The following is a 13,009-nucleotide window of genomic DNA, read 5'->3' as shown; positions in this document are numbered from 1 at the left end:
CTATCAACTTCGAGACCGGATTGGCTGGAAACAAAATCACGCACACTGGGTTGGGTTTGTCTATCACAGTGAACTCACCAGTGAACATTGGCGTGTAGTGTTCACTACAAGCGCTTGATCTAGATGGAAGAAACTAGAGGGGTAGGCACATGCATAATATCCGCTAATAACAAGATTTCTAAACCACCAGTTGTATGTATGGGGTATTCTGTAAATCTCTAGTTCTCCGAGCCAAGTTTGCCATGAAATCCTTTCTTCTATTAGCTTCTCTATAGCAGTGTTGCTTGAGGACGTTCCAATCTCTATTTAAAATTTTAGATGGTAAGGAGATGCCAGTTGCCATCACCGTTTCTGCTAAGAGGTTGAACTGTTGAAAGTGAGTCAGAGTCTGACTTCAAGATTACTTTTCTGTATGTATCCTTTCTCCAAGCTTGATGGTTTTGGACGCTCAATAGTGAAAATTTCAGTATCAACTATATTGATCTACTTCCAAACTTGTTGGAAGCAATCAACGTTCAGGAACCCAAAAGAAACAATCTAATGAAGATCATCTTTGCATTGATATTGGTCGTCAGGTATTAATCTAGTGAAATAAATAAATAAATAATTAAAATGCATCATAAAACATAAAAAACATAACGAAGCATTAATAGATCCTATATAATTCAAAAAATTTAGCATAAACAGATTCTATGAAAATATGCAATAAGAAAATAAAACTAGGATATTAAAATAACAAGCAGATCTTGCACCAATATGGCATCTCCATAATCTCCAACCAAAACATCTCATGGAAAACTGGTAAGTTATTTTGTAGTTCTACTGATTAGTATGCCAATAAGGATTTTTTTCTCTGATGAACGTGAACAAAAAAATGATTTCCGTAAACCTTTCTACTTCTCCGTTTTTATTTATCTAGCTATTGTTTTTGTTGTGGCTTTTTTTAGGTATAAATAACATTGGGTTAATTGCTGAAACCTACCCTGAAGTTTTTGACCTTTGCTTCAACCTCTACGGAAGTTTGGTCATTGCAATCACTTCCCCTGAACTCTGTCATACAGTTGCAAGTAGATCCCCTCTCATGAAAATGTCCAAAATATGCATACAGTTGCTATTTAGGTTGGTTTCTACAGAAAAAACAATCTAAACTTTATAAACAACAACAAAAGAAAGAGAATTTAAAGTTGCAACTTTAGCTTTGAGCAATTAATATGGAGGGCAGTAACATTTCAATTTGATATTTGAATTAAATTTGTTATTTATGTAGGTATGCATATTATTTGGGCTTTCTAATTTAGTTAAGCTCAATAAAATAGCCCAAATTTATTAGAAATCAAACCAAATCATTATATTATGATTTGGTCTGGTTTGGTTTGATAACTTCCGAAATCGTAATTTACTAGTTTGGTCTGAGATTTTCTCCAAACTGGGCTATGAACACACCTATCTATATCTATACCAAGGGTAAAAATATTGATATGGTATAACTAATACCGCCAAGCTAATTCTACTTTCATGTCAATATATGTAATAAATAACACTTTATTAACATAAATGTTTACATTCAACCAAAACACACAACATATGTTTATTTTCAATAACTCAAACTACAAGTTAAAAAGAATAATATTAAAAATTAGCATTTTATAAATCAACAGAATAAATAATTTATAAAATTTACATATATATCAAAAAATTAATTTTAATTTAAAAAAATTTCACAATTTTTTATAAATTATTAATTAATATTTTAATTTGCATTTAATATCAATGTATTTACTATTTATAAAAAGAAAAATATTGTTTACAAAATATTTGAAAATATAATATACGTTGAACCTATCAAATCCAATAATCTACATTTATATAAAAAAATAATTTTTTAAAATTTAAAGAATTTATAAATAAAAATATTAATAATGGAATAATTATTTTAGTAATTAAAATTTTATGAATTTTCATATGATATGCATCTTCAAAAATTTAATAGATTTCATATATTTTAAGTTAAGATTATATATTTTTATAAATTATTAATTGATATTTTAATTTACACTATAATAACATACTTATTGTTTATAAAAATAAAAATATTGTCTACCAAACATTTGAGAATTAATTTTTTAGTTGACTTGTTTTATTAATGTTAAAAAATAAAATAATAAAATAGAAAAAAATAATATAATAATTCAAATATAATAGTTGTATATATATTATGCCTTACACTTTAACGAATAATAAAATAATAATGACTTTTTGCATGTATTAATTTGTATTAATTAATATGCGCATTGGACTCTTGCTTGATGCATTATTAATAAAATTGTATAATATCTATGTATCCTGCAATACTAATTATAATATATTTCTTCATATATGTACCATTTAAACATACAATTTCTATCAATTTGTATGCATTTCTTAGCATATTTGAGTGTTTCCATATTTTTCGTTTGTATCCATGCATTTCCCATGCGTATCAGTATCCTTGTTATCCGATACAATACCCGATACTGATACTTGAATCCTTGATCTATAATGGAAAGAGAAAAGAGGGGAGGTGAAGGGCTATCTTATCACAAAGCTCACACAGATCTCCTCCTCTCATTTCTTACACATGCGATTAATTTTTTTTAAATTAAGTTACTAAGAAGTCAAAATTAAAACACTCCTAGGTCTTAATTGTCCCTATTAATCCATCATTACTCAAATAAAGACCCTTTTAGGTTTTAATTGCTTTTAATAAAATCCATTATTTCTCTCCAATAAGATCAATCTTTCTCTCTCCCCCCCAATAGTCAATATTTGTAACCTCTTCCCTCATTAAATCCTCAAATTACTCTTAAATCTCCTTGATTCTCTTAACCCTTTCTGGCTCTCTCTAAGAGGATGAGGCGAGCAGGAAAACCCTTTTGGTATGGCTTGGAATAGAAGCAATGAGGATAAGTTTATTAAAGATTTTGAGGATGGTTATAATTTTGAAGGTTTGTCTGGGAGAAGAAAGTTGAGAAACCCGGTTGACTTCTCTGTAGATAATGTGTACAGGTGGAAGGAAAGGTGTTAAAAGTATCAAAGGTAGAGGTAGAGAGAGTAAGAGGAGGATTGGAGGAACCTGGTTTGAGTTGGTATTCGACTCTGAGTTTCCTTGGTTGTTTTCTCTAAGCCCTTGCAAAATCAATGGCATGGGCTGATTCCGGGTCTAAGTGTTTGTTGGGTTGATTCTGGGAAAACTTCTTTTTTGGTGTTTTGATGGGCTATTTTTTGGGGTTGGGGCTCCAAGTTTTTTGTGGTGCCTCTTGTAGTTGTAGTACATTTTTCCATCTCTTTTTCTTTTAATGAATTTTTATTTATTACCAAAAAAATAACAACCATAAGCCATCATAGTGGCCATTAGAAGAAACCACAAAACTTTCTCCAACCCAAGTTTTAAAGAATAGTTTGAATTTTCAATCGCAACATTTGGTTTTAGAAACAAAAGTTAAGCTCAAAAAATTGTTGTGAATAAGGGAAATTAAATGTTGAATTGTTAAGGTGTCCCTCCCACCCTAACCCAAAGGCTATGTTTGGTTTGAAGGAAAAAGTAGGGAAAGGAAGGGAAATATAGGGAAACCTTTACAAACCTTGTATAGCCTTCCCTATGTTTCCTTTCCTTTCCCTACCTTTTCCTTCAAAGCAAACATAGCCTAATAGTCTACGACAAGACTTCCATGGCACCTAGTGTAGCAATTCGGGGATTGTCTCCTTTGCTCTAGCGTTGGATAAGAGCATCGAAAAGGAAGTCATGATATTATCATCGTTGTATATATTTTCTTCCTAAAAACGAGAATGGTCTTGCTTCTTAATGTTGGTTCTTTTCCTATTAATTTTTTCATAATGCCTATTACTTGATGTAGGCCATGTAACAGGTTGAGCACTGAGGCATTCGTTAATTATTATTCTTGAGGCCTAGATTGGAGGACTTGTCTAACCCATCCTCATACGACAAACAGGGAGTCCATTACTTGATTTGATAACATCTGCAATCATGATCTCAGAACTGGATTTAGGCTAAAAGCCAGCGTTAGGAGCAGGCGAGAAATGGTGCTCATTCTAAATTTATCAATGCTGATCTTATGACTATTGAACCAGCTCTGAAGCCAAGTTCGAAAAAAGTTTGGGTTTAGAAAGAAGACTCAACTAAAGAGTCCAAAATGATCATCAGTGGGGAAACTTAATGAATAAAAAAGCCACGAGAACAATGTGGTGGGTGATATGGAGGATGATGGGGAAGATGGATGCGATGTCGATGGAGCAGATGATAAGAATACTCTAGATGAGGAATGGGAAGGTCAGGACATGCAAACTGAAGGTGGTTCTTTCATTGAGAATGATGATCTCCTTGGGGATGAGCTGAATGAGAATGGTAACCAGAATGAAGTAGTCATGAAAGACAATATGGGTCTGGGAAATCATGTTAGTAGCAAATGAAGATTCTGTTTTGGAATGTCAGAGGGGCTGGCAGGCCCCTTTTAAGGTGCCAAGGCTATTTTTTTTTGTCAAAAATTCACAACCTTGATATTTGTTTATTAATGGAAACTAGGGTAGGTCCTAATAGAGCTAAGCAAATTGTCAAGTATCTTCCTTTTGATGATTTTGTCGTTATTGAATCCATTGGATTTTCTAGTGGATTGTGGGTCATGTGGAAAAAGAGTCAATGCAACTTAAATGTTATTTTTACTAATGATAGATTGGTTCATGCATTGGTTACTGATTTAGCCCATAATCAGTCATGGTTTTATACATTTGTATTCACCCCCTAATAAACTTGAACAAAGAATTGTATGGAATTGACTTAATAACATTGCTGAGGATATGAATCAGCCTTGGTGTGTTGTTGGTGATTTCACCCTTTCTTGGCTTTAGACCACTCTCCTCTTCTCCTCCAAATTAAGGAGTCATCGAATTTGGGTCCAAAGCCTTTTCGATTTGAAGCCATGTGGTGCCTAGACTTTGATTTGGAAAATGTAGTCCAAAGAGCGTGAAATACAGATTTTGTAGGCTCCAAGGCTACTCAATTCATCAAGAAAAGAAATGCTCTAGTTCAGGATTTGAAGAACTAGAATAGAAGGAAATTTGACAATATCTTTCAACTAAAAGAAGACATTGAAACAAATCGGAGAGGTTCAGAATAAGATTCCTGAGGATCCTACCAATACTTCTCTAGTTAACTTAGAAATGGCCCATCAAAGGAACCTAAATAATGTCGTAAATCGGGAAGAGGTGTACTGGTTTCAGAAGTCAAGGATTGATTAGATCAAACTGGGTGATAGAAATAATACATTCATTCACACCTTTGGTACAATCAGGAGAAGTCAAAATAGGATTTATAGAATTATGAATGATGAAGGGGGCATGATCACTGATCAAATGGATATCTCGGATTTGGTAGGGGTAAATTTGAGGACAAATTCAAAGCTTATGGTGTTGAGTGCACTAAGGAGTTCATTGATCCTATTAGCCCTTGCGTCTCTAGGGATCAGAACTGTGCTATTATCTAAGAAGTGATGGATGAAGAGATCAAATCCACCCTTTGCTCCATGAAAGATCTAAAAGCCCCTGGCCTTAATGGGATTAATGTTCTATTTTTTAAAAAATTTTGGCATATAATTGGTCACTTCTTTTGCAATGTGGTTAAAGCATTTTTCCACTCTGGGAAGATGAATAGAACTCTGAATAAAACTTTCATTAGGGGTGTTCACATTAAATGTTAAACCGATCAAACCTGAGTTGGTCGGTTTTGGTTTGTATGAGAAACTAAACTGACAAATCGATTTGGTTTCGGTTTTCATGTACAAAAACTGAAACCGAACCGAATCTATCATATATGTTTAAGTAATTATTAATTAGTCCCTACCCTATATGTTAAATGTTGATATGTATTATTTTTGTTTTGTTTGAACTTTGAAAAAAAATGGTTATTTATGATAAAAACTAAAAATGTAAAACCAATACAAATATAATACAATGGTACAATATTTAATTCAGTTTTGTATAAATCTAAATATATATTGACAAAAAAAATCAGTTTTGCATAAAAACTAATTGGTTTAAATATATATTTTGATTTTGCATAAAAACTAAAAGGAAATAAACTTAAATATAAATAGATATTTTAGTTTAAAATATATATAAAAACTGGCTAAATTGATAAACCGACCCAAACCGGACCCTTCATGTTTGGGTCGATTTTGCTTCAAGGTCGGTTGGTTTCAGTTTAGTCAATAAGTAAACTGACTAGGTTGGGTTGGTTGAAGAAAATGACTCAAACCGACCCAAGCCAACCCGTGAACACCCTTAACTTTCATCACGCTAATCTCGAAATCCGAGATCCCTAAATCAATTAACAATTATATGCCTATAAGCCTCTGCAATGTTATTTACAAAGTTATTGCTAGAATTTTGGTGAATAGAATTAAACCATACTTAGCTGATATAATATCCCCCTTTTATAGTGCCTTTGTGTCAGGGAGGAAAATTATTGATAATATCCTAATTGCTCATGAAATTTCCCATTCAATGAAGAAAAAGAAAGGCGAGTCTGGAGTTATGGCAAGTAAGATCAATATGGAGAAGGCCTATGACAGACTTGATTGGAATTTTATTGAGAGTACTCTCAAGAGGCATGGTTTCCACCCTAGATGGATTGGTTGGGTGATGGAACGTGTTAGGACAGTAACCTATCAAATATTGATTAATGGTGTTCCATCTAGAGAATTTTCTCCTTCTAGGGCTATAAGACAAGGTGACCCTCTGGCCCCTTATCTATTTGTTCTATGTGTTGAGGTTTTAACCAAGAATCTCCATAGACTTATGTTCACTCAAGAAAGCTTGTTTACCTGTAAAGCCTCAAGATACGGCCCTACTATTCTGATTCTACAGTTAGTTTGTTGATGACTGTCTAATTTTTTCCAAAGCTAATATTCAAGCTTGTTGGGCAATTAAAGATGTTTTGGATAATTTTGCCAAGGCATTTGATTAGGCTCCTAATTTTTCCAAATAAAGTATTATTTTGTCTAAAAATATTCATCCTAGAATTTAGAGGATTCTTTTCAAAATTTTGAAGATTCCCTTGGGTACCAGAGGTGAGCTATACTTAGGGGCCCTTGTTTTTGCTACTAAATTTTGCAATAAAATGTTTAGCTTCCTAAATGAGAAAATTGAGAGGAAACTAGCCATTTGGAAAAGAAATACTTTGTTCTTATCGGGGAAAATTACTCTTTGTAACTCGTCTGCCAGCATGATTCCTTAATACATCATGAGGTCTTTTAAAAGCACTAAGAATACCCTTGACAAATTGGAAAGTAATCAAAGGAATTTTCTATGGTCTAAGTAGAATGACAAAAAGCCTCTTCACTTTGTCAATTGAGACAGAGTTTGTACCACCAAGCATTGGGGAGGTTTAGGTATTAAAAATTGGTGATGGTTTAATCAGACAAATTTGGCCAAACTAGGATGGAGAATTCTAAATGAAAAGGATAATCTTTGGGTTCAAGTGGTGAGTCAAAAATACTTAAGGACTAAAAGTTTCTTGGATATGGCCTGCCATAAAGGGTACTCTTGGGTTGGAAAGGCATTCTTTCCTCTAGGGAGTTAATTAAGAGAGGGATTGGAGTTGTTATTAGTAATGACAACTCTACTAGGTTTTGGCTAGATAATTAGAAGGCCCTTATCAGTTCAGTTGATGAAAACTTAGTCTCAAATATTGATCTAAAAGTGAGTGAGGTGATTCACAAAGAATGACTCACTTGGGATGCACCAAAAATTAGAAACCTTGCTCCCTCTTCAGTATGGAACAAGATCAATCCCATCTTTATCCCTTCGGGTGATGTGGAAGATAAATGAATCTAGAGGCCCAATCCAAGTGGGGAATTCTCCATTAAATCTGCATATAATGAGTTTGTTTAATGCATGGTCATGACTTGAGATCTATGGATGGAACAAATAAAATATGGGGCATAAAAATCCCTCCAAAATACAAGTATTTCCTTTACCTACTTCTCAATAACAAAATTCTCACTAAGAAATTGCTAATCACAAGAGGGATGGATATTGATGGATCTTGTGAGATTTGTGGGGAAGAAGGAGACACAGGCCATATCTTTATAAACTACCCAATTGCCAAACAAGTTTGGTTGGGTACTAGAGACTCTGTTAAAGTTCCTAGCGACCTAAATGGTTCTGTCCTCAATTGGTGGAACCTCATTTCTAATAATGAAGGTGGGGGTTCAATTAGTTGCCCATATAGAAAAGAAAAACTTATGTTGCTTCTTTGACAACTTTGAAAAAACCGTAATGATAGGGTTTTTAATAAAAGAAATGTGACTCCTCTCATTATTATTAAGAGAGCACGAAGTTCTTGGGTTGAGATCCAAGTTAGTGAGGAAAGGGATGTAATTGATTAGAGGAGAAGAGAAATTGTTCCTATTAGATGGTCAAGTCCTGGATTAGAGGTCATTAAAGTCAATTTTGATGCCTCTTGTATTAATGGTAGCTTTTCAATAACTTGTATAGTTAGAGACCGTATGGGCCGAATATTGGAGTTCAAGGCTTGTAAGTTAGGCATATCTATTGTCAATGTGGTAGAGGCATGGGCTGTGTGGGAAGCCCACAATGTTTTTCTTAATTTTTCTAATAGGTTCATTATCATTGAGGGTGATTCTAAGCTGGTGATTGACTATCTGAAGAGTGCTACCAATCCCCCATGGAGAGTGAAGCCGATTATTGAAGGCTGCAAAGTGTTGTTTAAGAGACTTGGTGAATGGTGGATTACCGTCATGTCTTCAGAGAGGGGAATATGGTTGCAAATTGGCTTGCTAATAATGCACATTCTAATGAAGTTTGCAATAGTTCCACTCCTAGGGATTTAATTGTTATTTGTTGTGTTAATTTTTGGGGATGTGCTACCCCCTGTTCTATGTAGCCCCATCTGGTTCTATCAAAAGAAAAAAAGATAACATCTACAATCTGAAAGTTGTGGCAAGGAATTAGCTGATCCAGTGTGGCTAATGAAAAAGGATAGTTGAACAAAGATTGTGGTGTTGTTACCTTCACACAAATTGAGGTAAGGTCATCCACTTCAGAATTTCCTTCCTTCTCTACTTTGAATAGAAATTTGTTTAGGTTTGGACTGGAAAATTTGGATTTTGACATTAGAATGTGTCTAGACCAGTGCCCATGTTTTAGGGTTGGGCTTAGAATAGCTTTTAACCTGACCCACCCCATATAACTGATAACCCTTCTTTATTAGAGGGTAAAAAAAGGGTTGAAAGTGATATAAGAGGAAATAGAGGATTTAGGGCATGTTTTGTTGGTTCATGGGAATAGTAGTTTAGAATCGGAATTGGAATGGGTCATTATGATTCCAACTGTTTGGTTGAGCAAAATCATAATCAAATTCCCATTCCTGCTATAATGGCATTCCCCTGTTTGAGTGAATGGCCATTCCCTCCACTTCCCTTGAGAATAAAATCCCATTCTAGTTTATTCCAATTCTGGTTCCAATTCTTATGCGAACTATAGACTATGGGGTTTTGGTTCTAATTTTGACTCGCGACTGGAGAGAGAGATTTAAGAATGATTTTATTAAATAGAGTAATTAGTGGTAGATTTTATTAAAGAAAATTTAGACTTATGATGGGAGTTTTTGTTGTGACTTTTTGTATTTTCAATAATTAAATATAAAAATACTAACTACGTGTGTGAGAAATAAGAAGAGGAAGTTCATGGGAGCAGTGAGGAGAGAAAAACTCTTGCCCCCATCCTTCCTCTGTATAATGTAGATATGGATAAGATTGGAGTTTTGGGAATCATTAGTTGTATCATTAGAATCCTTTAGTAATTGCATGTCATTGATGACTAGATCAAGGGGGTTTCTCATATTCCATTGGTACATCAATATCTTTATTGACTAGGCCAAGTGCTTTTAGTAGCATCATCCTATTTGGAGTTTATTGATTATAATAGTTATTATAATTAAGATCATGCATACAGAGGTTTAATCCATGAAAAACCCAAAAACCAAAAAATGAACCAAACCAAGAAAACCGAACTAATGGGTATATAAATTTATATGTATAGTTTATATATATTTTAAATATATGTCACATATTTTCTATATATAATATATAAATATATACATATATTATATTTATAATAATCTATTTATAAATATATTATATATTTTTATAATATTTATAATATATTATATATCATTTATTATTTGTAATATAATATTATATATATTTATATAATATATATTATAATATAAATATAAAAATCAAAAACCAAAGAACCAAGTAGGTCAAAAACCAAAACTGATGGACCGGTTAAACAGTGGTACCGGTTCAGTTTCGGTTTGGAGAAATTGAAAAAATGATAGGGCTGGTTCGGTTTGAAAAAATTGATCGGACTGTGGACACCCCTAGCTAGTTAAAGGATGTGGAGAGAGAATGAGCAGACTTTTTTAAGCACCAACCAAAGTGGTCATCTAAAAGATTTTGTAATCCTTTCTTTATTTAAAAGGATAAATTGCTGAAACTTCCCATGAAGTTTCTGACTGTTGCTGAAACCTCCCATAAAGTCTGGTACAATCACCTCCCCCTCAACTTTATGACATAGTTGCAAATAGACCCCTTTTGTTAAAACCCTTTAATAAGAGGCATGAAAATGTCCACAATACCCATACAGTTACTATTGAGGCTGATTTCTATAGAAAAACAATACAAATTTTACTAGCAACAAAAAAAGAGAGTTTAAAGTTGTATGAAGTATTGATATGAAAGGCAATTTTGAAAAATAAATCAATTTTGGAAAAATAAGATTGGAGAGGTTTGGGGTGGTGGTTGATATGAAGAAAAAAATTGGAAAATAAATATTTTGGGCAAAAGCAAAGGCATGAGTATTTTGGGCATTTTTGTGCCCTCTTGTTAGAGGATTCTAATGGAAGGGGTGTACTTGCAACTGTATTAGAAAGTTCAGGGAATGTGATTGCAATTGCTAAACTTCAGGGGAGGTTTCAGCATTTTATCCTATTTATAAAATATTTCTTTTACTACAAAAAAAATATTATAATTTTAATTTGCATATCTTTGCACACAGATGAATGTAATACACACAGAGTTTGATCTGCAGAAACTATTGAGAACCAAATATGAGATTATTGCTCTCAGAAAATTGTATTTAACTATTTATCAAACACATTGTTCCTTCATTCCCCTTACAATGACTAAACATCTGTATGCATGATCTTAATTAGAATAACTACTGCAATTTTTTGTTTCGAATATTTGCTAACATAAGAAAGCTTTCATTAATCCAAAGTAATAAAATACAATTAAATCACAAACGTCTATTTTTGATGAAAAATTGTCTTTCAAGGTTATCAAGAGTTCAACTCAATACATGAACATATTTAAAAATCATCTGTAACCCCTCATGGTATAACCTATTGGAATATGATAATTGTTACCCATTTATATCCCAATAAAGAAGGAATTAATTAAAAAAGTAGAATATAAATGTCCATAGCCATAATAGCTCGTGACGTTAGATCATAGTTCCAATCAAGTATAGAGAAGCAGTTTGTAAGTCATGGGTATATATGTTTTCAAAGTCCAACCCTAGCTAGCAACCCTCAGACCCCAACCAGACCATATTCGAGTTCTCTTGAAATCCTTAATTTTTTATACTCAAAGTCAACTCAACTTATCCTCAACAACCTGAAATGAAGAATTAACAATAAATAACATATGGTTCCTTAGTGTTAATCAAACATGTGTCCCCATTGATCCTCAGCCAATAACATCTTCCATGGATGTGTCTGTAACCCCTATTATTATTTGGGATATGGGAACATAAAAGTTTAGGTATCTCCTGCTCCATCCACTTAGTTTATATGAAACAAAACATTTCAGCTTTGCACCCTCTTCTTGGCTCATTATGTAAGTGTTATTCCTTTATTTTTTAGTTTGTTGTTATGCAAACAAGCATCTCTCTCTCTCTAAATCTCTATATATATATACCCATTATACCTACTCTTAATTGTGACATACCCTTGTAATGGTACATCTGTTTAATTGCTTGCAATTGGTTGATTTTATGCTATTTGCTTTCAAATATTTGGTTCACTTAAGGCTCAGTTTGGAAGGAGTACAAATATAAATATATATAGTGCAAATACATACAAAATAATATAAAATATAAGGTTTTGCACTCTACATATTTGTATTTGTACTCCTTCCAAACTGAGCCTAAATGTTGGGCTCAATTTGGGAAGAGTGCAAATACAAATACAAATATAAATACAAATTAATATGTATAATGCAAAACGTTATATACGGTATTTACTAAACTTTGTATTTAATTTGCACTCTTCCCAAACTAAGGTTTAAAGTATTATAGATCAATTGTACGCTTAACTTCTCACTAGAAAATTGGAGCATTTGGGGAAAGAACAAACTAACATAACATATACACCGACCACACACAATTACTAAGCATGCAGTCAGCAGTAGTAGTTGTTGCTGATGTAAATCACATAAGTCAAAAATTATACTATCTCCAATTATGCGATGATGTACGAGTAACAGAATTGTCTCTTGGGAATTTGGGATGGTCAAACAATATCCGTGCGTACAAAATTGGATGATGAACTCAAGTTCTTCCATTCCATGACCCCCAACCCCAGCAAGAAAACCTCCTTTTCCTGCAAATAAAAATGAACCAATATGAAGCATTCCTAGCTAGAGATTGTCGGTTCAGTATGCGTTAAACTTCAAAGCTAAACCAATTAACTTATTGATTCTGACCTAACCCTTTCAGTGGTCACAGATGTGCAATCAATGATTTGACAAAATCAAAATATAAGTTAGCTACAAATTAATTAAATCATGGTCCCATGGTTATGAGCTCATTAACAACTAAAACAAATTATCTAGACTTGAAATCTAATATAAACAGGTGTTGTTTGCTC

This window comes from Nelumbo lutea, chromosome 2 (genome assembly GCF_056320005.1).
Source record: "Nelumbo lutea isolate HS-2025 chromosome 2, American lotus-T2T, whole genome shotgun sequence".
In the NCBI taxonomy this organism is placed as follows: domain Eukaryota; kingdom Viridiplantae; phylum Streptophyta; class Magnoliopsida; order Proteales; family Nelumbonaceae; genus Nelumbo; species Nelumbo lutea.
The sequence above is the reverse complement of the archived record's forward strand: the minus strand, read 5'-3'. Positions refer to the sequence as shown.